The sequence below is a fragment of the Macaca mulatta genome, chromosome 3 (genome assembly GCF_049350105.2).
Source record: "Macaca mulatta isolate MMU2019108-1 chromosome 3, T2T-MMU8v2.0, whole genome shotgun sequence".
NCBI classification, from domain to species: domain Eukaryota; kingdom Metazoa; phylum Chordata; class Mammalia; order Primates; family Cercopithecidae; genus Macaca; species Macaca mulatta.
Genome location: NC_133408.1, coordinates 63,753,496 through 63,780,710, shown reverse-complemented (window position 1 = coordinate 63,780,710; position 27,215 = coordinate 63,753,496).

Here is a 27,215-nt window from a genome sequence, read left to right as displayed (position 1 = left end):
TTAGCAAAGAGATCCTCGAAATACAGATGTAACTCTGTGAGATGAATTAACAGAACACTGAGCAGTTTCTCAGAAAGCTTCTTTCCAGATTTCATCTGAGGATATTTCCTTTTTCACCATAGCCCTCTATGGGCTTCCAAGTATCACTGTGCCAATTCCACAAGAACTGTCTTAGCGAAAGGCTTCTTGAGGAGAAAGCTGTAACTCTGTGAGATGATTTCACAGAACACAAAGGAGTTTCACAGAAAGCTTCTTTCTCTTTGTTATCGGAGGATATTTCCTTTGGCCCTATAGTGTTCAAAGGGATCCGAAATATCTGTTCTCAGATTCCACAGAAATAAGGCTAGCAAAGAGATCCACGAAATACAGATGTAACTCTGTGAGATGAATTAACAGAACACTAAGCAGTTTCTCAGAAAGCTTCTTTCGAAATTTCAACTGAGGATATTTCCTTTTTCACCATAGCCCTCTATGGGCTTCCAAATATCACTTTGCCAATTCCACAAGAACTGTCTTAGCGAAAAGCTTCTTGAGGGGAAAGCTGTAACTCTGTGAGATGATTTCACAGAACACAAAGGAGTTTCACAGAAAGCTTCTTTCTCTTTTTTATCGGAGGATATTTCCTTTGGCACTATAGTGTTCAAAGGGATCCGAAATATCTGTTCTCAGATTCCACAGAAATAAGGCTAGCAAAGAGATCCACGAAATACAGATGTAACTCTGTGAGATGAATTAACAGAACACTAAGCAGTTTCTCAGAGAGCTTCTTTCGAAATTTCAACTGAGGATATTTCCTTTTTCACCATAGCCCTCTATGGGCTTCCAAATATCACTTTGCCAATTCCACAAGAACTGTCTTAGCGAAAGGCTTCTTGAGGGGAAAGCTGTAACTCTGTGAGATGATTTCACAGAACACAAAGAAGTTTCTCAGAAAGCTTCTTTCTCTTTGTTATCGGAGGATATTTCTTTTGGCCCTATAGTCTTCAAAGCGATCTGAAATATCTGTTCTCATATTCCACAGAAATAAGGCTAGCAAAGAGATCCACGAAATACAGATGTAACTCTGTGAGATGAATTAACAGAACACTGAGCAGTTTCTCAGAAAGCTTCTTTCCAGATTTCATCTGAGGATATTTCCTTTTTCACCATAGACCTCTATGGGCTTCCAAATATCACTTTGCCAATTCCACAAGAACTGTCTTAGCGAAAGGCTTCTTGAGGGGAAAGCTGTAACTCTTTGAGATGATTTAACAGAACACAAAGAAGTTTCTCAGAAAGCTTATTTCTCTTTGTTATCCGAGGATATTTCTTTTGGCCCTATAGTCTTCAAAGCGATCCGAAATATCTGTTCTCAGATTCCACAGAAATAAGGCTAGCAAAGAGATCCTCGAAAAACAGATTTAACTCACTGAGAAGAATTAACAGAACACTAAGCAGTTTCTCAGAAAGCTTGTTTCCAGTTTTCATCTGAGGATATTTCCTTTTTCACCATAGCCCTCTATGGGCTTCCAAATATCACTTTGCCAATTCCACAAGAACGGTCATAGCGAAAGGCTTCTTGAAGGGAAAGCTCTAACTCTGTGAGATGATTTCACAGAACACAAAGAAGTATCTCAGAAAGCCTCTTTCTCTTTGTTATCAGAGGATATTCCCTTTGGCCCTATAGTTTTCAAAGGGATCCGAAATATCTGTTCTCAGATTCCACAGAAATAAGGTCAGCAAAGAGATCCTCGAAATACAGATGTAACTCTGTGAGATGAATTAACAGAACACTAAGCAGTTTCTCACAAAGCTTCTTTCCAGATTTCATCTGAGGATATTTCCTTTTTCACCATAGCCCTCTATGGGCTTCCAAATATCACTTTGCCAATTCCACAAGAACTGTCATAGCGAAAGTCTTCTTGAGGAGAAAGTTGTAACTCTGTGAGATGATTTCACAGAACACAAAGGAGTTTCACAGAAAGCTTCTTTCTCTTTGTTATCGGAGGATATTTCCTTTGGCCCTATAGTGTTCAAAGGGATCCGAAATATCTGTTCTCAGATTCCACAGACATAAGGCTAGCAAAGAGATCCACGAAATACAGATGTAACTCTGTGAGATGAATTAACAGAACACTAAGCAGTTTCTCAGAAAGCTTCTTTCCAGATTTCATCTGAGGATATTTCCTTCTTCACCATAGCCCTCTAAGGGCTTCCAAATATCACTTTGCCAATTCCACAAGAACTGTCTTAGCGAAAGGCTTCCTGAGGGGAAAGCTGTAACTCTGTGAGATGATTTCACAGAACACAAAGAAGTTTCTCAGAAAGCTTCTTTATCTTTGTTATCGGAGGATATTTCTTTTGGCCCTATAGTCTTCAAAGCGATCTGAAATATCTGTTCTCAGATTCCAGAGAAATAAGGCTAGCAAAGAGATCCACGAAATACAGATGTAACTCTGTGAGATGAATTAACAGAACACTGACCAGTTTCTCAGAAAGCTTCTTTCCAGATTTCATCTGAGGATATTTCCTTCTTCACCATAGCCCTCTATGGGCTTCCAAATATTACTTTGCCAATTCCACAAGAACTGTCTTAGCGAAAGGCTTCTTGAGGAGAAAGCTGTAACTCTGTGAGATGATTTCACAGAACACAAAGAAGTTTCTCAGAAAGCTTCTTTCTGTTTGTTATCGGAAGATATTTCCTTTGGCCCTATAGTGTTCAAAGGGATCCGAAATATCTGTTCTCAGATTCCACAGAAATGACGTTAGCAAAGAGATCCTCGAAATACAGATGTAACTCTGTGAGATGAATTAACAGAACACTGAGCAGTTTCTCAGAAAGCTTTTTTCCAGATTTCATCTGTGGATATTTCCTTTTTCACCATAGCCCTCTAAGGGCTTCCAAATATCACTTTGCCAATTCCACAAGAACTGTCTTAGCGAAAGGCTTCTTGAGGAGAAAGCTGTAACTCTGTGAGATGATTTCACAGAACACAAAGGAGTTTCACAGAAAGCTTCTTTCTCTTTGTTATCGGAGGATATTTCCTTTGGCCCTATAGTGTTCAAAGCGATCCGAAATATCTGTTCTCAGATTCCACAGAAATAAGGCTAGCAAAGAGATCCACGAAATACAGATGTAACTCTGTGAGATGAATTAACAGAACACTGAGCAGTTTCTCAGAAAGCTTCTTTCGAAATTTCAACTGAGAATATTTCCTTTTTCACCATAGCCCTCTATGGGCTTCCAAATATCACTTTGCCAATTCCACAAGAACTGTCTTAGCGAAAGGCTTCTTGAGGGGAAAGTTGTAACTCTGTGAGATGATTTCACAGAACACAAAGAAGTTTCTCAGAAAGCTTGTTTCTCTTTGTTATCGGAAGATATTCCCTTTGGCCCTAAAGTGTTCAAAGGGATCCGAAATATCTGTTCTCAGATTCCACAGAAATAAGGTTAGCAAAGAGATCCTCGAAATACAGATGTAACTCTGTGAGATGAATTAACAGAACACTGAGCAGTTTCTCAGAAAGCTTCTTTCCAGATTTCATCTGAGGATATTTCCTTTTTCACCATAGCCCTCTACGGGCTTCCAAATATCACTTTGCCAATTCCACAAGAACTGTCTTAGCGAAAGGCTTCTTGAGGAGAAAGCTGTAACTCTGTGAGATGATTTCACAGAACGCAAAGGAGTTTCACAGAAAGCTTCTTTCTCTTTGTTATCGGAGGATATTTGCTTTGGCCCTATAGTGTTCAAAGCGATCCGAATTATCTGTTCTCAGATTCCACAGAAATAAGGCTAGCAAAGAGATCGACGAAATACAGATGTAACTCTGTGATATGAATTAACAGAACACTGAGCAGTTTCTCAGAAAGCTTCTTTCCAGATTTCATCTCAGGATATTTCCTTTTTCACCATAGCCCTCTATGGGCTTCCAAATATCACTTTGCCAATTCCACAAGAACTGTCATAGCGAAAGGCTTCTTGAAGGGAAAGCTGTAACTCTGTGAGATGATTTCACACAACACAAAGAAGTTTCTCAGAAAGCTTCTTTCTCTTTGTTATCGGAAGATATTCCCTTTGGCCCTATAGTGTTCAAAGAGATCAGAAATATCTGTTCTCAGATTCCACAGAAATAAGGTTAGCAAAGAGATCCTCGAAATACAGATGTAACTCTGTGAGATGAATTAACAGAACACGGAGCAGTTTCTCAGAAAGCTTCTTTCCAGATTTCATCTGAGGATATTTCCTTTTTCACCATAGCCCTCGAAGGGCTTCCAAATATCACTTTGCCAATTCCACAAGAACTGTCTTAGCGAAAGGCTTCTTGAGGAGAAAGCTGTAACTCTGTGAGATGATTTCACAGAACACAAAGGAGTTTCTCAGAAAGCTTCTTTCTCTTTGTTATCGGAGGATATTTCCTTTGGCCCTATAGTGTTCAAAGGGATCCGAAATATCTGTTCTCAGATTCCACAGAAATAAGGCTAGCAAAGAGATCCACGAAATACAGATGTAACTCTGTGAGATGAATTAACAGAACACTGAGCAGTTTCTCAGAAAGCTTCTTTCCAGATTTCATCTGAGGATATTTCCTTTTTCACCATAGCCCTCTATGGGCTTCCAAATATCACTTTGCCAATTCCACAAGAACTGTCTTAGCGAAAGGCTTCTTGAGGGGAAAGTTGTAACTCTGTGAGATGATTTCACAGAACACAAAGAAGTTTCTCAGAAAGCTTCTTTCTCTTTGTTATCGGAGGATATTTCCTTTGGCACTATAGTGTTCAAAGGGATCCGAAAAATCTGTTCTCAGATTCCACAGAAATAAGGCTAGCAAAGAGATCCACGAAATACAGATGTAACTCTGTGAGATGAATTAAAAGAACACTGAGCAGTTTCTCAGAAAGCTTCTTTCCAGATTTCATCTGAGGATATTTCCTTTTTCACCATTGCCCTCTATGGGCTTCCAAATATCACTTTGCCAATTCCACAAGAACTGTCTTAGCGAAAGGCTTCTTGAGGAGAGAGCTGTAACTCTGTGAGATGATTTCACAGAACACAAAGGAGTTTCACAGAAAGCTTCTTCCTCTTTGTTATCGGAGGATATTTCCTTTGGCCCTATAGTGTTCAAAGGGATCCGAAATATCTGTTCTCAGATTCCACAGAAATAAGGCTAGCAAAGAGATCCACGAAATACAGATGTAACTCTGTGACATGAATTAACAGAACACTAAGCAGTTTCTCAGAAAGCTTCTTTCGAAATTTCAACTGAGGATATTTCCTTTTTCACCATAGCCCTCTAAGGGCTTCCAAGTATCACTTTGCCCATTCCACAAGAACTGTCTTAGCGAAAGGCTTCTTGAGGGGAAAGCTGTGACTCTGTGAGATGATTTCACAGAACACAAAGAAGTTTCTCAGAAAGCTTCTTTCTCTTTGTTATCGGAGGATATTCACTTTGGCCCTACAGTCTTCAAAGGGATCCGAAATATCTGTTCTCAGATTCCACAGAAATAAGGTTAGCAAAGAGATCCTCGAAATACAGATGTAACTCTGTGAGATGAATTAACAGAACACTGAGCAGTTTCTCAGAAAGCTTCTTTCCAGATTTCATCTGAGGATATTTCTTTTTTCACCATAGCCCTCTATGGGCTTCCAAATATCACTTTGCCAATTCCATAAGAACTGTTTTAGCGAAAGGCTTCTTGAAAGGAAAGCTGTAACTCTGTGAGATGATTTCACAGAACACACAGAAGTTTCTCAGAAAGCTTCTTTCTATTTGTTATCGGAGGATATTTCTTTTGGCCCTATAGTCTTTAAAGCGATCTGAAATATCTGTTCTCAGATTCCACAGAAATAAGGCTAGCAAAGAGATCCACGAAATACAGATGTAACTCTGTGAGATGAATTAACAGAACACTGAGCAGTTTCTCAGAAAGCTTCTTTCCAGATTTCATCTGAGGATATTTCCTTTTTCACCATAGCCCTCTATGGGCTTCCAAATATCACTTTGCCAATTCCACAAGAACTGTCTTAGCGAAAGGCTTCTTGAGGAGAAAGCTGTAACTCTGTGAGACGATTTCACAGAACACAAAGGAGTTTCACAGAAAGCTTGTTTCTCTTTGTTATCGGAGGATATTTCCTTTGGCCCTATAGTCTTCAAAGGGATCCGAAATATCTGTTCTCAGATTCCACAGAAATAAGGCTAGCAAAGAGATCCACGAAATACAGATGTAACTCTGTGAGATGAATTAAAAGAACACTGAGCAGTTTCTCAGAAAGCTTCTTTCCAGATTTCATCTGAGGATAATTCCTTTTTCACCATAGCCCTCTATGGGCTTCCAAATATCACTTTGCCAATTCCACAAGAACTGTCTTAGCGAAAGGCTTCTTGAGGGGAACGTTGTAACTCTGTGAGATGATTTCACAGAACACAAAGAAGTTTCTCAGAAAGCTTCTTTCTCTTTGTTATCGGAGGATATTTCCTTTGGCCCTATAGTGTTCAAAGGGATCCGAAATATCTGTTCTCAGATTCCACAGAAATAAGGCTAGCAAAGAGATCCACGAAATACAGATGTAACTCTGTGAGATGAATTAAAAGAACACTGAGCAGTTTCTCAGAAAGCTTCTTTCCAGATTTCATCTGAGGATATTTCCTTTTTCACCATAGCCCACTATGGGCTTCCAAATATCACTTTGCCAATTCCACAAGAACTGTCTTAGCGAAAGGCTTCTTGAGGAGAAAGCTGTAACTCTGTGAGATGATTTCACAGAACACAAAGGAGTTTCACAGAAAGCTTCCTGTCTCTTTGTTTTCGGAGGATATTTCCTTTGGTCCTATAGTGTTCAAAGCGATCCGAAATATCTGTTCTCAGATTCCACAGAAATAAGGCTAGCAAAGAGATCCACGAAATACAGATGTAACTCTGTGAGATGAATTACAGAACACTGAGCAGTTTCTCAGAAAGCTTCTTTCCAGATTTCATCTGAGGATATTTCCTTTTTCACCATAGCCCTCTATGGGCTTCCAAATATCACTTTGCCAATTCCACAAGAACTGTCATAGCTAAAGGCTTCTTGAAGGGAAAGCTGTAACTCTGTGAGATGATTTCACAGAACACAAAGAAGTTTCTCAGAAAGCTTCTTTCTCTTTGTTATCGGAAGATATTCCCTTTGGCCCTATAGTGTTCAAAGGGATCCGAAATATCTGTTCTCAGATTCCACAGAAATAAGGTTAGCAAAGAGATCCTCGACATACAGATGTAACTCTGTGAGATGAATTAACAGAACACTGAGCAGTTTCTCAGAAAGCTTCTTTCCAGATTTCATCTGAGGATATTTCCTTTTTCACCATAGCCCTCTATGGGCTTCCAAATATCACTGTGCCAATTCCACAAGAACTGTCTTAGCGAAAGGCTTCTTGAGGAGAAAGCTGTATCTCTGTGAGATGATTTCACAGAACACAAAGGAGTTTCACAGAAAGCTTCTTTCTCTTTGTTATCGGAGGATATTTCCTTTGGCCCTATAGTGTTCAAAGCGATCCGTAATATCTGTTCTCAGATTCCACAGTAATAAGGCTAGCAAATAGATCCACGAAATACAGATGTAACTCTGTGAGATGAATTAACAGAACACTAAGCAGTTTCTCAGAAAGCTTCTTTCGAAATTTCAACTGAGGATATTTCCTTTTTCACCATAGCCCTCTATGGGCTTCCAAATATCACTTTGCCAATTCCACAAGAACTGTCTTAGCGAAAGGCTTCTTGAGGGGAAAGCTGTAACTCTGTGAGATGATTTCACAGAACACAAAGGAGTTTCACAGAAAGCTTCTTTCTCTTTGTTATCGGAGGATATTTCCTTTGGCCCTATAGTGTTCAAAGCGATCCGAAATATCTGTTCTCAGATTCCACAGAAATAAGGCTAGCAAAGAGATCCACGAAATACAGATGTAACTCTGTGAGATGAATTAACAGAACACTGAGCAGTTTCTCAGAAAGCTTCTTTCCAGATTTCATCTGAGGATATTTCCTTTTTCACCATAGCCCTCTATGGGCTTCCAAATATCACTTTGCCAATTCCACAAGAACTGTCTTAGCGAAGGGCTTCTTGAGGAGAAAGCTGTAACTCTGTGAGATGATTTCACAGAACGCAAAGGAGTTTCACAGAAAGCTTCTTTCTCTTTGTTATCGGAGGATATTTCCTTTGGCCCTATAGTGTTCAAAGCGATCCGAAATATCTGTTCTCAGATTCCACAGAAATAAGGCTAGCAAAGAGATCCACGAAATACAGATGTAACTCTGTGAGATGAATTAACAGAACACTAAGCAGTTTCTCAGAAAGCTTCTTTCGAAATTTCAACTGAGAATATTTCCTTTATCACCATAGCCCTCTATGGGCTTCCAAATATCACTTTGCCAATTCCACAAGAACTGTCTTAGCGAAAGGCTTCTTGAGGGGAAAGTTGTAACTGTGTGAGATGATTTCACAGAACACAAAGAAGTTTCTCAGAAAGCTTCTTTCTCTTTGTTATCGGAGGATATTTCCTTTGGCCCTATAGTGTTCAAAGGGATCCGAAATATCTGTTCTCAGATTCCACAGAAATAAGGCTAGCAAAGAAATCCACGAAATACAGATGTAACTCTGTGAGATGAATTAAAAGAACACTGAGCAGTTTCTCAGAAAGCTTCTTTCCAGATTTCATCTGAGGATATTTCCTTTTTCACCATAGCCCTCTATGGGCTTCCAAATATCACTTTGCCAATTCCACAAGAACTGTCTTAGCGAAAGGCTTCTTGAGGGGAAAGTTGTAACTCTGTGAGATGATTTCACAGAACACAAAGAAGTTTCTCAGAAAGCTTCTTTCTCTTTGTTATCGGAGGATATTTCCTTTGGCCCTATAGTGTTCAATGGGATCCGAAATATCTGTTCTCAGATTCCACAGAAATAAGGCTAGCAAAGAGATCCACGAAATACAGATGTAACTCTGTGAGATGAATTAAAAGAACACTGAGCAGTTTCTCAGAAAGCTTCTTTCCAGATTTCATCTGAGGATATTTCCTTTTTCACCATAGCCCTCTATGGGCTTCCAAATATCACTTTGCCAATTCCACAAGAACTGTCTTAGCGAAAGGCTTCTTGAGGAGAAAGCTGTAACTCTGTGAGATGATTTCACAGAACACAAAGGAGTTTCACAGAAAGCTTCTTTCTCTTTGTTATCGGAGGATATTTCCTTTGGCCCTATAGTGTTCAAAGGGATCCGAAATATCTGTTCTCAGATTCCACAGAAATAAGGCTAGCAAAGAGATCCACGAAATACAGATGTAACTCTGTGAGATGAATTAACAGAACACTGAGCAGTTTCTCAGAAAGCTTCTTTCGAAATTTCAACTGAGGATATTTCCTTTTTCACCATAGCCCTCTAAGGGCTTCCAAGTATCACTTTGCCCATTCCACAAGAACTGTCTTAGCGAAAGGCTTCTTGAGGCGAAAGCTGTAACTCTGTGAGATGATTTCACAGAACACAAAGAAGTTTCTCAGAAAACTTCTTTCTCTTTGTTATCGGAGGATATTCACTTTGGCCCTACAGTCTTCAAAGGGATCCGAAATATCTGTTCTCAGATTCCACAGAAATAAGGTTAGCAAAGAGATCCTCGAAATACAGATGTAACTCTGTGAGATGAATTAACAGAACACTAAGCAGTTTCTCAGAAAGCTTCTTTCGAAATTTCAACTGAGGATATTTCCTTTTTCACCATAGCCCTCTATGGGCTTCCAAATATCACTTTGCCAATTCCACAAGAACTGTCATAGCGAAAGGCTTCTTGAAGGGAAAGCTGTAATTCTGTGAGATGATTTCACAGAACACAAAGAAGTTTCTCAGAAAGCTTGTTTCTCTTTGTTATCGGACGATATTCCCTTTGGCCCTATAGTGTTCAAAGGGATCCGAAATATCTGTTCTCAGATTCCACAGAAATAAGGTTAGCAAAAAGATCCTCGAAATACAGATGTAACTCTGTGAGATGAATTAACAGAACACTGAGCAGTTTCTCAGAAAGCTTCTTTCCAGATTTCATCTGTGGATATTTCCTTTTTCACCATAGCCCTCTATGGGCTTCCAAATATCACTTTGCCAATTCCACAAGAACTGTCTTAGCGAAAGGCTTCTTGAGGAGAAAGCTGTAACTCTGTGAGATGATTTCACAGAACACAAAGGAGTTTCACAGAAAGCTTCTTTCTCTTTGTTATCGGAGGATATTTCCTTTGGCCCTATAGTGTTCAAAGCGATCCGAAATATCTGTTCTCAGATTCCACAGAAATAAGGCTAGCAAAGAGATCCACGAAATACAGATGTAACTCTGTGAGATGAATTAACAGAACACTGAGCAGTTTCTCAGAAAGCTTCTTTCCAGATTTCATCTGAGGATATTTCCTTTTTCATCATAGCCCTCTATGGGCTTCCAAATATCACTTTGCCAATTCCACAAGAACTGTCATAGCGAAAGGCTTCTTGAAGGGAAAGCTGTAACTCTGTGAGATGATTTCACAGAACACAAAGAAGTTTCTCAGAAAGCTTCTTTCTCTTTGTTAACGGAAGATATTCCCTTTGGCCCTATAGTGTTCAAAGAGATCCGAAATATCTGTTCTCAGATTCCACAGAAATAAGGTTAGCAAAGAGATCCTCGAAATACTGATGTAACTCTGTGAGATGAATTAACAGAACACTGAGCAGTTTCTCAGAAAGCTTCTTTCCAGATTTCATCTGAGGATATTTCCTTTTTCACTGTAGCCCTCTATTGGCTTCCAAATATCACTTTGCCAATTCCACAAGAACTGTCTTAGCGAAAGGCTTCTTGAGGAGAAAGCTGTAACTCTGTGAGATGATTTCACAGAACAAAAAGGAGTTTCACAGAAAGCTTCTTTCTCTTTGTTATCGGAGGATATTTCCTTTGGCCCTATAGTGTTCAAAGGGATCCGAAATATCTGTACTCAGATTCCACAGAAATAAGGCTAGCAAAGAGATCCACGAAATACAGATGTAACTCTGTGAGATGAATTAACAGAACACTAAGCAGTTTCTCAGAAAGCTTCTTACGAAATTTCAACTGAGGATATTTCCTTTTTCACCATAGCCCTCTAAGGGCTTCCAAATAACACTTTGCCAATTACACAAGAACTGTCTTAGCGAAAGGCTTCTTGAGGGGAAAGCTGTAACTCTGTGAGATGATTTCACAGAACACAAAGGAGTTTCACAGAAAGTTCCTTTCTCTTTGTTATCGGAGGATATTTCCTTTGGCCCTATAGTGTTCAAAGCGATCCGAAATATCTGTTCTCAGATTCCACAGAAAAAAGGCTAGCAAAGAGATCCACGAAATACAGATGTAACTCTGTGAGATGAATTAACAGAACACTAAGCAGTTTCTCAGAAAGCTTCTTTCGAAATTTCAACTGAGGATATTTCCTTTCTCACCTTAGCCCTCTATGGGCTTCCAAATATCACTTTGCCAATTCCACAAGAACTGTCTTAGCGAAAGGCTTCTTGAGGGGAAAGTTGTAACTCTGTGAGATGATTTCACAGAACACAAAGAAGTTTCTCAGAAAGCTTCTTTCTCTTTGTTATCGGAGGATATTTCCTTTGGCCCTATAGTGTTCAAAGGGATCCGAAATATCTGTTCTCACATTCCACAGAAATAAGGTTAGCAAAGAGATCCTCGAAATACAGATGTAACTCTGTGAGATGAATTAACAGAACACTGAGCAGTTTCTCAGAAAGCTTCTTTCCAGATTTCATCTGAGGATATTTCCTTTTTCACCATAGCCCTCTATGGGCTTCCAAATATCACTGTGCCAATTCCACAAGAACTGTCTTAGCGAAAGGCTTCTTGAGGAGAAAGCTGTAACTCTGTGAGATGATTTCACAGAACACAAAGGAGTTTCACAGAAAGCTTCTTTCTCTTTGTTATCGGAGGATATTTCCTTTGGCCCTATAGTGTTCAAAGCGATCCGAAATATCTGTTCTCAGATTCCACAGAAATAAGGCTAGCAAAGAGATCCACGAAATACAGATGTAACTCTGTGAGATGAATTAACAGAACACTAAGCAGTTTCTCAGAAAGCTTCTTTCGAAATTTCAACTGAGGATATTTCCTTTTTCACCATAGCCCTCTATGGGCTTCCAAATATCACTTTGCCAATTCCACAAGAACTGTTTTAGCGAAAGGCTTCTTGAGGGGAACGTTGTAACTCTGTGAGATGATTTCACAGAACACAAAGAAGTTTCTCAGAAAGCTTCTTTCTCTTTGTTATCGGAAGATATTCCCTTTGGCCCTATAGTGTTCAAAGGGATCCGAAATATCTGTTCTCAGATTCCACAGAAATAAGGCTAGCAAAGAGATCCACGAAATACAGATGTAACTCTGTGAGTTGAATTAAGAGAACACTGGGCAGTTTCTCAGAAAGCTTCTTTCCAGATTTCATCTGAGGATATTTCCTTTTTCACCATAGCCCTCTATGGGCTTCCAAATATCACTTTGCCAATTCCACAAGAACTGTCTTAGCGAATGGCTTCTTGAGGAGAAAGCAGGAACTCTGTGAGATGATTTCACAGAACACAAAGGAGTTTCACAGAAAGCTCCCTGTCTCTTTGTTTTCGGAGGATATTTCCTTTGGTCCTATAGTGTTCAAAGCGATCCGAAATATCTGTTCTCAGATACCACAGAAATAAGGCTAGCAAAGAGATCCACGAAATACAGATGTAAATCTGTGAGATGAATTACAGAACACTGAGCAGTTTCTCAGAAAGCTTCTTTCCAGATTTCATCTGAGGATATTTCCTTTTTCACCATAGCCCTCTATGGGCTTCCAAATATCACTTTGCCAATTCCACAAGAACTGTCATAGCTAAAGGCTTCTTGAAGGGAAAGCTGTAACTCTGTGAGATGATTTCACAGAACACAAAGAAGTTTCTCAGAAAGCTTCTTTCTCTTTGTTATCGGAAGATATTCCCTTTGGCCCTATAGTGTTCAAAGGGATCCGAAATATCTGTTCTCAGATTCCACAGAAATAAGGTTAGCAAAGAGATCCTCGACATACAGATGTAACTCTGTGAGATGAATTAACAGAACACTGAGCAGTTTCTCAGAAAGCTTCTTTCCAGATTTCATCTGAGGATATTTCCTTTTTCACCATAGCCCTCTATGGGCTTCCAAATATCACTGTGCCAATTCCACAAGAACTGTCTTAGCGAAAGGCTTCTTGAGGAGAAAGCTGTAACTCTGTGAGATGATTTCACAGAACACAAAGGAGTTTCACAAAAAGCTTCTTTCTCTTTGATATCGGAGGATATTTCCTTTGGCCCTGTAGTGTTCAAAGCGATCCGAAATATCTGTTCTCAGATTCCTCAGAAAGAAGGCTAGCAAAGAGATCCTCGAAATACAGATGTAACTCTGTGAGATGAATTAACAGAACACTGAGCAGTTTCTCAGAAAGCTTCTTTCCAGATTTCATCTGAGGATATTTCCTTTTTCACCGTAGCCCTCTATGGGCTTCCAAATATCACTTTGCCAATTCCACAAGAACTGTCTTAGCGAAGGGCTTCTTGAGGAGAAAGCTGTAACTCTGTGAGATGATTTCACAGAACGCAAAGGAGTTTCACAGAAAGCTTCTTTCTCTTTGTTATCGGAGGATATTTCCTTTGGCCCTATAGTGTTCAAAGCGATCCGAAATATCTGTTCTCAGATTCCACAGAAATAAGGCTAGCAAAGAGATCCACGAAATACAGATGTAACTCTGTGAGATGAATTAACAGAACACTGAGCAGTTTCTCAGAAAGCTTCTTTCCAGATTTCATCTGAGGATATTTCCTTTTTCACCATAGCCCTCTATGGGCTTCCAAATATCACTTTGCCATTTCCACAAGAACTGTCATAGCGAAAGGCTTCTTGAAGGGAAAGCTGTAACTCTGTGAGATGATTTCACAGAACACAAATAAGTTTCTCAGAAAGCTTCTTTCTCTTTGTTATCGGAAGATATTCCCTTTGGCCCTATAGTGTTCAAAGAGATCCGAAATATCTGTTCTCAGATTCCACAGAAATAAGGTTAGCAAAGAGATCCTCGAAATACAGATGTAACTCTGTGAGATGAATTAACAGAACACTGAGCAGTTTCTCAGAAAGCTTCTTTCCAGATTTCATCTGAGGATATTTCCTTTTTCACCATAGCCCTCTATGGGCTTCCAAATATCACTTTGCCAATTCCACAAGAACTGTCTTAGCGAAAGGCTTCTTGAGGGGAAAGCTGTAACTCTGTGAGATGATTTCACAGAACACAAAGGAGTTTCACAGAAAGCTTCTTTCTCTTTGTTATCGGAGGATATTTCCTTTGGCCCTATAGTGTTCAAAGCGATCCGAAATATCTGTTCTCAGATTCCACAGAATTAAGGCTAGCAAAGAGATCCACGAAATACAGATGTAACTCTGTGAGATGAATTAACAGAACACTAAGCAGTTTCTCAGAAAGCTTCTTTCGAAATTTCAACTGAGGATATTTCCTTTTTCACCATAGCCCTCTATGGGCTTCCAAATATCACTTTGCCAATTCCACAAGAACTGTCTTAGCGAAAGGCTTCTTGAGGGGAAAGTTGTAACTGTGTGAGATGATTTCACAGAACACAAAGAAGTTTCTCAGAAAGCTTCTTTCTCTTTGTTATCGGAGGATATTTCCTTTGGCCCTATAGTGTTCAAAGGGATCCGAAATATCTGTTCTCAGATTCCACAGAAATAAGGCTAGCAAAGAAATCCACGAAATACAGATGTAACTCTGTGAGATGAATTAAAAGAACACTGAGCAGTTTCTCAGAAAGCTTCTTTCCAGATTTCATCTGAGGATATTTCCTTTTTCACCATAGCCCTCTATGGGCTTCCAAATATCACTTTGCCAATTCCACAAGAACTGTCTTAGCGAAAGGCTTCTTGAGGGGAAAGTTGTAACTCTGTGAGATGATTTCACAGAACACAAAGAAGTTTCTCAGAAAGCTTCTTTCTCTTTGTTATCGGAGGATATTTCCTTTGGCCCTATAGTGTTCAATGGGATCCGAAATATCTGTTCTCAGATTCCACAGAAATAAGGCTAGCAAAGAGATCCACGAAATACAGATGTAACTCTGTGAGATGAATTAAAAGAACACTGAGCAGTTTCTCAGAAAGCTTCTTTCCAGATTTCATCTGAGGATATTTCCTTTTTCACCATAGCCCTCTATGGGCTTCCAAATATCACTTTGCCAATTCCACAAGAACTGTCTTAGCGAAAGGCTTCTTGAGGAGAAAGCTGTAACTCTGTGAGATGATTTCACAGAACACAAAGGAGTTTCACAGAAAGCTTGTTTCTCTTTGTTATCGGAGGATATTTCCTTTGGCCCTATAGTGTTCAAAGGGATCCGAAATATCTGTTCTCAGATTCCACAGAAATAAGGCTAGCAAAGAGATCCACGAAATACAGATGTAACTCTGTGAGATGAATTAACAGAACACTAAGCAGTTTCTCAGAAAGCTTCTTTCGAAATTTCAACTGAGGATATTTCCTTTTTCACCATAGCCCTCTAAGGGCTTCCAAGTATCACTTTGCCCATTCCACAAGAACTGTCTTAGCGAAAGGCTTCTTGAGGCGAAAGCTGTAACTCTGTGAGATGATTTCACAGAACACAAAGAAGTTTCTCAGAAAGCTTCTTTCTCTTTGTTATCGGAGGATATTCACTTTGGCCCTACAGTCTTCAAAGGGATCCGAAATATCTGTTCTCAGATTCCACAGAAATAAGGTTAGCAAAGAGATCCTCGAAATACAGATGTAACTCTGTGAGATGAATTAACAGAACACTAAGCAGTTTCTCAGAAAGCTTCTTTCCAGATTTCATCTGAGGATATTTCTTTTTTCACCATAGCCCTCTATGGCTTCCAAATATCACTTTGCCAATTCCACAAAAACTGTCTTAGCGAAAGGCTTCTTGAAAGGAAAGCTGTAACTCTGTGAGATGATTTCACAGAACACAAAGGAGTTTCTCAGAAAGCTTCTTTCTATTTGTTATCGGAGGATATTTCTTTTGGCCCTATAGTCTTAAAGCGATCTGAAATATCTGTTCTCAGATTCCACAGAAATAAGGCTAGCAAAGAGATCCACGAAATACAGATGTAACTCTGTGAGATGAATTAACAGAACACTGAGCAGTTTCTCAGAAAGCTTCTTTCCAGATTTCATCTGAGGATATTTCCTTTTTCACCATAGCCCTCTATGGGCTTCCAAATATCACTTTGCCAATTCCACAAGAACTGTCATAGCGAAAGGCTTCTTGAAGGGAAAGCTGTAACTCTGTGAGATGATTTCAAAGAACACAAAGAAGTTTCTCAGAAAGCTTCTTTCTCTTTGTTATCGGAAGATATTCCCTTTGGCCCTATAGTGTTCAAAGAGATCCGAAATATCTGTTCTCAGATTCCACAGAAATAAGGTTAGCAAAGAGATCCTCGAAATACAGATGTAACTCTGTGAGATGAATTAACAGAACACTGAGCAGTTTCTCAGAAAGCTTCTTTCCAGATTTCATCTGAGGATATTTCCTTTTTCACCATAGCCCTCTATGGGCTTCCAAATATCACTTTGCCAATTCCACAAGAACTGTCTTAGCGAAAGGCTTCTTGAGGGGAAAGCTGTAACTCTGTGAGATGATTTCACAGAACACAAAGGAGTTTCACAGAAAGCTTCTTTCTCTTTGTTATCGGAGGATATTTCCTTTGGCCCTATAGTGTTCAAAGCGATCCGAAATATCTGTTCTCAGATTCCACAGAATTAAGGCTAGCAAAGAGATCCACGAAATACAGATGTAACTCTGTGAGATGAATTAACAGAACACTAAGCAGTTTCTCAGAAAGCTTCTTTCGAAATTTCAACTGAGGATATTTCCTTTTTCACCATAGCCCTCTATGGGCTTCCAAATATCACTTTGCCAATTCCACAAGAACTGTCTTAGCGAAAGGCTTCTTGAGGGGAAAGTTGTAACTGTGTGAGATGATTTCACAGAACACAAAGAAGTTTCTCAGAAAGCTTCTTTCTCTTTGTTATCGGAGGATATTTCCTTTGGCCCTATAGTGTTCAAAGGGATCCGAAATATCTGTTCTCAGATTCCACAGAAATAAGGCTAGCAAAGAAATCCACGAAATACAGATGTAACTCTGTGAGATGAATTAAAAGAACACTGAGCAGTTTCTCAGAAAGCTTCTTTCCAGATTTCATCTGAGGATATTTCCTTTTTCACCATAGCCCTCTATGGGCTTCCAAATATCACTTTGCCAATTCCACAAGAACTGTCTTAGCGAAAGGCTTCTTGAGGGGAAAGTTGTAACTCTGTGAGATGATTTCACAGAACACAAAGAAGTTTCTCAGAAAGCTTCTTTCTCTTTGTTATCGGAGGATATTTCCTTTGGCCCTATAGTGTTCAATGGGATCCGAAATATCTGTTCTCAGATTCCACAGAAATAAGGCTAGCAAAGAGATCCACGAAATACAGATGTAACTCTGTGAGATGAATTAAAAGAACACTGAGCAGTTTCTCAGAAAGCTTCTTTCCAGATTTCATCTGAGGATATTTCCTTTTTCACCATAGCCCTCTATGGGCTTCCAAATATCACTTTGCCAATTCCACAAGAACTGTCTTAGCGAAAGGCTTCTTGAGGAGAAAGCTGTAACTCTGTGAGATGATTTCACAGAACACAAAGGAGTTTCACAGAAAGCTTGTTTCTCTTTGTTATCGGAGGATATTTCCTTTGGCCCTATAGTGTTCAAAGGGATCCGAAATATCTGTTCTCAGATTCCACAGAAATAAGGCTAGCAAAGAGATCCACGAAATACAGATGTAACTCTGTGAGATGAATTAACAGAACACTAAGCAGTTTCTCAGAAAGCTTCTTTCGAAATTTCAACTGAGGATATTTCCTTTTTCACCATAGCCCTCTAAGGGCTTCCAAGTATCACTTTGCCCATTCCACAAGAACTGTCTTAGCGAAAGGCTTCTTGAGGCGAAAGCTGTAACTCTGTGAGATGATTTCACAGAACACAAAGAAGTTTCTCAGAAAGCTTCTTTCTCTTTGTTATCGGAGGATATTCACTTTGGCCCTACAGTCTTCAAAGGGATCCGAAATATCTGTTCTCAGATTCCACAGAAATAAGGTTAGCAAAGAGATCCTCGAAATACAGATGTAACTCTGTGAGATGAATTAACAGAACACTAAGCAGTTTCTCAGAAAGCTTCTTTCCAGATTTCATCTGAGGATATTTCTTTTTTCACCATAGCCCTCTATGGCTTCCAAATATCACTTTGCCAATTCCACAAAAACTGTCTTAGCGAAAGGCTTCTTGAAAGGAAAGCTGTAACTCTGTGAGATGATTTCACAGAACACAAAGGAGTTTCTCAGAAAGCTTCTTTCTATTTGTTATCGGAGGATATTTCTTTTGGCCCTATAGTCTTAAAGCGATCTGAAATATCTGTTCTCAGATTCCACAGAAATAAGGCTAGCAAAGAGATCCACGAAATACAGATGTAACTCTGTGAGATGAATTAACAGAACACTGAGCAGTTTCTCAGAAAGCTTCTTTCCAGATTTCATCTGAGGATATTTCCTTTTTCACCATAGCCCTCTATGGGCTTCCAAATATCACTTTGCCAATTCCACAAGAACTGTCATAGCGAAAGGCTTCTTGAAGGTAAAGCTGTAACTCTGTGAGATGATTTCACAGAACACAAAGAAGTTTCTCAGAAAGCTTCTTTCTCTTTGTTATCGGAAGATATTCCCTTTGGCCCTATAGTGTTCAAAGAGATCCGAAATATCTGTTCTCAGATTCCACAGAAATAAGGTTAGCAAAGAGATCCTCGAAATACAGATGTAACTCTGTGAGATGAATTAACAGAACACGGAGCAGTTTCTCAGAAAGCTTCTTTCCAGATTTCATCAGAGGATATTTCCTTTTTCACCATAGCCCTCTATGGGCTTCCAAATATCACTTTGCCAATTCCACAAGAACTGTCTTAGCGAAAGGCTTCTGGAGGAGAAAGCTGTAACTCTGTGAGATGATTTCACAGAACACAAAGGAGTTTCACAGAAAGCTTCTTTCTCTTTGTTATCGGAGGATATTTCCTTTGGCCCTATAGTGTTCAAAGGGATCCGAAATATCTGTTCTCAGATTCCACAGAAATAAGGCTAGCAAAGAGATCCACGAAATACAGATGTAACTCCGTGAGATGAATTAACAGAACACTAAGCAGTTTCTCAGAAAGCTTCTTTCGAAATTTCAACTGAGGATATTTCCTTTTTCACCATAGCCCTCTATGGGCTTCCAAATATCACTTTGCCAATTCCACAAGAACTGTCTTAGCGAAAGGCTTCTTGAGGGGAAAGCTGTAACTCTGTGAGATGATTTCACAGAACACAAAGGAGTTTCACAGAAAGCTTCTTTCTCTTTGTTATCGGAGGATATTTCCTTTGGCCCTATAGTGTTCAAAGCGATCCGAAATATCTGTTCTCAGATTCCACAGAAATAAGGCTAGCAAAGAGATCCACGAAGTACAGATGTAACTCGGTGAGATGAATTAACAGAACACGAAGCAGTTTCTCAGAAAGCTTCTTTCGAAATTTCAACTGAGAATATTTCCTTTTTCACCATAGCCCTCTATGGGCTTCCAAATATCACTTTGCCAATTCCACAAGAACTGTCTTAGCGAAAGGCTTCTTGAGGGGAAAGTTGTAACTCTGTGAGATGATTTCACAGAACACAAAGAAGTTTCTCAGAAAGCTTCTTTCTCTTTGTTATCGGAGGATATTTCCTTTGGCCCTATAGTGTTCAAAGGGATCCGAAATATCTGTTCTCAGATTCCACAGAAGTAAGGCTAGCAAAGAGATCCACGAAATACAGATGTAACTCTGTGAGATGAATTAAAAGAACACTGAGCAGTTTCTCAGAAAGCTTCTTTCCAGATTTCATCTGAGGATATTTCCTTTTTCACCATAGCCCTCTAAGGGCTTCCAAATATCACTTTGCCAATTCCACAAGAACTGTCTTAGCGAAAGGCTTCTGGAGGAGAAAGCTGTAACTCTGTGAGATGATTTCACAGAACACAAAGGAGTTTCACAGAAAGCTTCTTTCTCTTTGTTATCGGAGGATATTTCCTTAGGCCCTATAGTGTTCAAAGGGATCCGAAATATCTGTTCTCAGATTCCACAGAAATAAGGCTAGCAAAGAGATCCACGAAATACAGATGTAACTCTGTGAGATGAATTAACAGAACACTAAGCAGTTTCTCAGAAAGCTTCTTTCGAAATTTCAACTGAGGATATTTCCTTTTTCACCATAGCCCTCTATGGGCTTCCAAATATCACTTTGACAATTCCACAAGAACTGTCTTAGCGAAAGGCTTCTTGAGGGGAAAGTTGTAACTCTGTGAGATGATTTCACAGAACACAAAGAAGTTTCTCAGAAAGCTTCTTTCTCTTTGTTATCGGAGGATATTTCCTTTGGCCCTATAGTGTTCAAAGGGATCCGAAATATCTGTTCTCAGATTCCACAGAAATAAGGCTAGCAAAGAGATCCACGAAATACAGATGTAACTCTGTGAGATGAATTAAAAGAACACTGAGCAGTTTCTCAGAAAGCTTCTTTCCAGATTTCATCTGAGGATATTTCCTTTTTCACTATAGCCCTCTATGGGCTTCCAAATATCACTTTGCCAATTCCACAAGAACTGTCTTAGCGAAAGGCTTCTTGAGGAGAAAGCTGTAACTCTGTGAGATGATTTCACAGAACACAAAGGAGTTTCACAGAAAGCTTGTTTCTCTTTGTTATCGGAGGATATTTCCTTTGGCCCTATAGTGTTCAAAGGGATCCGAAATATCTGTTCTCAGATTCCACAGAAATAAGGCTAGCAAAGAGATCCACGAAATACAGATGTAACTCTGTGAGATGAATTAACAGAACACTAAGCAGTTTCTCAGAAAGCTTCTTTCGAAATTTCAACTGAGGATATTTCCTTTTTCACCATAGCCCTCTATGGGCTTCCAAATATCACTTTGCCAATTCCACAAGAACTGTCATAGCGAAAGGCTTCTTGAAGGGAAAGCTGTAATTCTGTGAGATGATTTCACAGAACACAAAGAAGTTTCTCAGAAAGCTTGTTTCTCTTTGTTATCGGAAGATATTCCCTTTGGCCCTATAGTGTTCAAAGGGATCCGAAATATCTGTTCTCAGATTCCACAGAAATAAGGTTAGCAAAGAGATCCTCGAAATACAGATGTAACTCTGTGAGATGAATTAACAGAACACTGAGCAGTTTCTCAGAAAGCTTCTTTCCAGATTTCATCTGTGGATATTTCCTTTTTCACCATAGCCCTCTATGGGCTTCCAAATATCACTTTGCCAATTTCACAAGAACTGTCTTAGCGAAAGGCTTCTTGTGGAGAAAGCTGTAACTCTGTGAGATGATTTCAAAGAACACAAAGGAGTTTCACAGAAAGCTTCTTTCTCTTTGTTATCGGAGGATATTTCCTTTGGCCCTATAGTGTTCAAAGCGATCCGAAATATCTGTTCTCAGATTCCACAGAAATAAGGCTAGCAAAGAGATCCACGAAATACAGATGTAACTCTGTGAGATGAATTAACAGAACACTAAGCAGTTTCTCAGAAAGCTTCTTACGAAATTTCAACTGAGGATATTTCCTTTTTCACCATAGCCCTCTATGGGCTTCCAAATAACACTTTGCCAATTCCACAAGAACTGTCTTAGCGAAAGGCTTCTTGAGGGGAAAGCTGTAACTCTGTGAGATGATTTCACAGAACACAAAGGAGTTTCACAGAAAGTTCCTTTCTCTTTGTTATCGGAGGATATTTCCTTTGGCCCTATAGTGTTCAAAGGGATCCGAAATATCTGTTCTCAGATTCCACAGAAATAAGGCTAGCAAAGAGATCCACGAAATACAGATGTAACTCTGTGAGATGAATTAACAGAACACTAAGCAGTTTCTCAGAAAGCTTCTTTCGAAATTTCAACTGAGGATATTTCCTTTTTCACCATAGCCCTCTATGGGCTTCCAAATATCACTTTGCCAATTCCACAAGAACTGTCTTAGCGAAAGGCTTCTTGAGGGGAAAGCTGTAACTCTGTGAGATGATTTCACAGAACACAAAGGAGTTTCACAGAAAGCTTCTTTCTCTTTGTTATCGGAGGATATTTCCTTTGGCCCTATAGTGTTCAAAGCGAAGCGAAATATCTGTTCTCAGATTCCACAGAAATAAGGCTAGCAAAGAGATCCACGAAATACAGATGTAACTCTGTGAGATGAATTAACAGAACACTAAGCAGTTTCTCAGAAAGCTTCTTTCGAAATTTCAACTGAGAATATTTCCTTTTTCACCATAGCCCTCTATGGGCTTCCAAATATCACTTTGCCAATTCCACAAGAACTGTCTTAGCGAAAGGCTTCTTGAGGGGAAAGTTGTAACTCTGTGAGATGATTTCACAGAACACAAAGAAGTTTCTCAGAAAGCTTCTTTCTCTTTGTTATCGGAGGATATTTCCTTTGGCCCTATAGTGTTCAAAGGGATCCGAAATATCTGTTCTCAGATTCCACAGAAATAAGGCTAGCAAAGAGATCCACGAAATACAGATGTAACTCTGTGAGATGAATTAAAAGAACACTGAGCAGTTTCTCAGAAAGCTTCTTTCCAGATTTCATCTGAGGATATTTCCTTTTTCACCATAGCCCTCTATGGGCTTCCAAATATCACTTTGCCAATTCCACAAGAACTGTCTTAGCGAAAGGCTTCTTGAGGAGAAAGCTGTAACTCTGTGAGATGATTTCACAGAACACAAAGGAGTTTCACAGAAAGCTTGTTTCTCTTTGTTATCGGAGGATATTTCCTTTGGCCCTATAGTGTTCAAAGGGATCCGAAATATCTGTTCTCAGATTCCACAGAAATAAGGCTAGCAAAGAGATCCACGAAATACAGATGTAACTCTGTGAGATGAATTAACAGAACACTAAGCAGTTTCTCAGAAAGCTTCTTTCGAAATTTCAACTGAGGATATTTCCTTTTTCACCATAGCCCTCTATGGGCTTCCAAATATCACTTTGCCAATTCCACAAGAACTGTCATAGCGAAAGGCTTCTTGAAGGGAAAGCTGTAATTCTGTGAGATGATTTCACAGAACACAAAGAAGTTTCTCAGAAAGCTTGTTTCTCTTTGTTATCGGAAGATATTCCCTTTGGCCCTATAGTGTTCAAAGGGATCCGAAATATCTGTTCTCAGATTCCACAGAAATAAGGTTAGCAAAGAGATCCTCGAAATACAGATGTAACTCTGTGAGATGAATTAACAGAACACTGAGCAGTTTCTCAGAAAGCTTCTTTCCAGATTTCATCTGTGGATATTTCCTTTTTCACCATAGCCCTCTATGGGCTTCCAAATATCACTTTGCCAATTTCACAAGAACTGTCTTAGCGAAAGGCTTCTTGAGGAGAAAGCTGTAACTCTGTGAGATGATTTCACAGAACACAAAGGAGTTTCACAGAAAGCTTCTTTCTCTTTGTTATCGGAGGATATTTCCTTTGGCCCTATAGTGTTCAAAGCGATCCGAAATATCTGTTCTCAGATTCCACAGAAATAAGGCTAGCAAAGAGATCCACGAAATACAGATGTAACTCTGTGAGATGAATTAACAGAACACTGAGCAGTTTCTCAGAAAGCTTCTTTCCAGATTTCATCTGAGGATATTTCCTTTTTCACCATAGCCCTCTATGGGCTTCCAAATATCACTTTGCCAATTCCACAAGAACTGTCATAGCGAAAGGCTTCTTGAAGGGAAAGCTGTAACTCTGTGAGATGATTTCACAGAACACAAAGAAGTTTCTCAGAAAGCTTCTTTCTCTTTGTTATCGGAAGATATTCCCTTTGGCCCTATAGTGTTCATAGAGATCCGAAATATCTGTTCTCAGATTCCACAGAAATAAGGTTAGCAAAGAGATCCTCGAAATACTGATGTAACTCTGTGAGATGAATTAACAGAACACTGAGCAGTTTCTCAGAAAGCTTCTTTCCAGATTTCATCTGAGGATATTTCCTTTTTCACCATAGCCCTCTATGGGCTTCCAAATATCACTTTGCCAATTCCACAAGAACTGTCTTAGCGAAAGTCTTCTTGAGGAGAAAGCTGTAACTCTGTGAGATGATTTCACAGAACAAAAAGGAGTTTCACAGAAAGCTTCTTTCTCTTTGTTATCGGAGGATATTTCCTTTGGCCCTATAGTGTTCAAAGGGATCCGAAATATCTGTTCTCAGATTCCACAGAAATAAGGCTAGCAAAGAGAACCACGAAATACAGATGTAACTCTGTGAGATGAATTAACAGAACACTAAGCAGTTTCTCAGAAAGCTTCTTACGAAATTTCAACTGAGGATATTTCCTTTTTCACCATAGCCCTCTATGGGCTTCCAAATAACACTTTGCCAATTCCACAAGAACTGTCTTAGCGAAAGGCTTCTTGAGGGGAAAGCTGTAACTCTGTGAGATGATTTCACAGAACACAAAGGAGTTTCACAGAAAGTTCCTTTCTCTTTGTTATCGGAGGATATTTCCTTTGGCCCTATAGTGTTCAAAGCGATCCGAAATATCTGTTCTCAGATTCCACAGAAATAAGGCTAACAAAGAGATCCACGAAATACAGATGTAACTCTGTGAGATGAATTAACAGAACACTAAGCAGTTTCTCAGAAAGCTTCTTTCGAAATTTCAACTGAGAATATTTCCTTTCTCACCTTAGCCCTCTATGGGCTTCCAAATATCACTTTGCCAATTCCACAAGAACTGTCTTAGCGAAAGGCTTCTTGAGGGGAAAGTTGTAACTCTGTGAGATGATTTCACAGAACACAAAGAAGTTTCTCAGAAAGCTTCTTTCTCTTTGTTATCGGAGGATATTTCCTTTGGCCCTATAGTGTTCAAAGGGATCCGAAATATCTGTTCTCAGATTCCACAGAAATAAGGCTAGCAAAGAGATCCACGAAATACAGATGTAACTCTGTGAGATGAATTAAAAGAACACTGAGCAGTTTCTCAGAAAGCTTCTTTCCAGATTTCATCTGAGGATATTTCCTTTTTCACCATAGCCCTCTATGGGCTTCCAAATATCACTTTGCCAATTCCACAAGAACTGTCTTAGCGAAAGGCTTCTTGAGGGGAAAGTTGTAACTCTGTGAGATGATTTCACAGAACACAAAGAAGTTTCTCAGAAAGCTTCTTTCTCTTTGTTATCGGAGGATATTTCCTTTGGCCCTATAGTGTTCAAAGGGATCCGAAATATCTGTTCTCAGATTCCACAGAAATAAGGCTAGCAAAGAGATCCACGAAATACAGATGTAACTCTGTGAGATGAATTAAAAGAACACTGAGCAGTTTCTCAGAAAGCTTCTTTCCAGATTTCATCTGAGGATATTTCCTTTTTCACCATAGCCCTCTATGGGCTTCCAAATATCACTTTGCCAATTCCACAAGAACTGTCTTAGCGAAAGGCTTCTTGAGGAGAAAGCTGTAACTCTGTGAGATGATTTCACAGAACACAAAGGAGTTTCACAGAAAGCTTGTTTCTCTTTGTTATCGGAGGATATTTCCTTTGGCCCTATAGTGTTCAAAGGGATCCGAAATATCTGTTCTCAGATTCCACAGAAATAAGGCTAGCAAAGAGATCCACGAAATACAGATGTAACTCTGTGAGATGAATTAACAGAACACGAAGCAGTTTCTCAGAAAGCTTCTTTCGAAATTTCAACTGAGGATATTTCCTTTTTCACCATAGCCCTCTATGGGCTTCCAAATATCACTTTGCCAATTCCACAAGAACTGTCTTAGCGAAAGGCTTCCTGAGGGGAAAGCTGTAACTCTGTGAGATGATTTCACAGAACACAAAGGAGTTTCACAGAAAGCTTCCTTTCTCTTTGTTTTCGGAGGATATTTCCTTTGGTCCTATAGTGTTCAAAGCGATCCGAAATATCTGTTCTCAGATTCCACAGAAATAAGGCTAGCAAAGAGATCCATGAAATACAGATGTAACTCTGTGAGATGAATTAACAGAACACTGAGCAGTTTCTCAGAAAGCTTCTTTCCAGATTTCATCTGAGGATATTTCCTTTTTCACCATAGCCCTCTATGGGCTTCCAAATATCACTTTGCCAATTCCACAAGAACTGTCATAGCTAAAGACTTCTTGAAGGGAAAGCTGTAACTCTGTGAGATGATTTCACAGAACACAAAGAAGTTTCTCAGAAACCTTCTTTCTCTTTGTTATCGGAAGATATTCCCTTTGGCCCTATAGTGTTCAAAGGGATCCGAAATATCTGTTCTCAGATTCCACAGAAATAAGGTTAGCAAAGAGATCCTCGAAATACAGATGTAACTCTGTGAGATGAATTAACAGAACACTGAGCAGTTTCTCAGAAAGCTTCTTTCCAGATTTCATCTGAGGATATTTCCTTTTTCACCATAGCCCTCTATGGGCTTCCAAATATCACTGTGCCAATTCCACAAGAACTGTCTTAGCGAAAGGCTTCTTGAGGAGAAAGCTGTAACTCTGTGAGATGATTTCACAGAACACAAAGGAGTTTCACAGAAAGCTTCTTTCTCTTTGTTATCGGAGGATATTTCCTTTGGCCCTATAGTGTTCAAAGGGATCCGAAATATCTGTTCTCAGATTCCACAGAAATAAGGCTAGCAAAGAGATCCACGAAATACAGATGTAACTCTGTGAGATGAATTAACAGAACACTAAGCAGTTTCTCAGAAAGCTTCTTTCGAAATTTCAACTGAGGATATTTCCTTTTTCACCATAGCCCTCTATGGGCTTCCAAATATCACTTTGCCAATTCCACAAGAACTGTCTTAGCGAAAGGCTTCTTGAGGGGAAAGCTGTAACTCTGTGAGATGATTTCACAGAACACAAAGGAGTTTCACAGAAAGCTTCTTTCTCTTTTTTATCGGAGGATATTTCCTTTGGCACTATAGTGTTCAAAGGGATCCGAAATATCTGTTCTCAGATTCCACAGAAATAAGGCTAGCAAAGAGATCCACGAAATACAGATGTAACTCTGTGAGATGAATTAACAGAACACTAAGCAGTTTCTCAGAGAGCTTCTTTCGAAATTTCAACTGAGGATATTTCCTTTTTCACCATA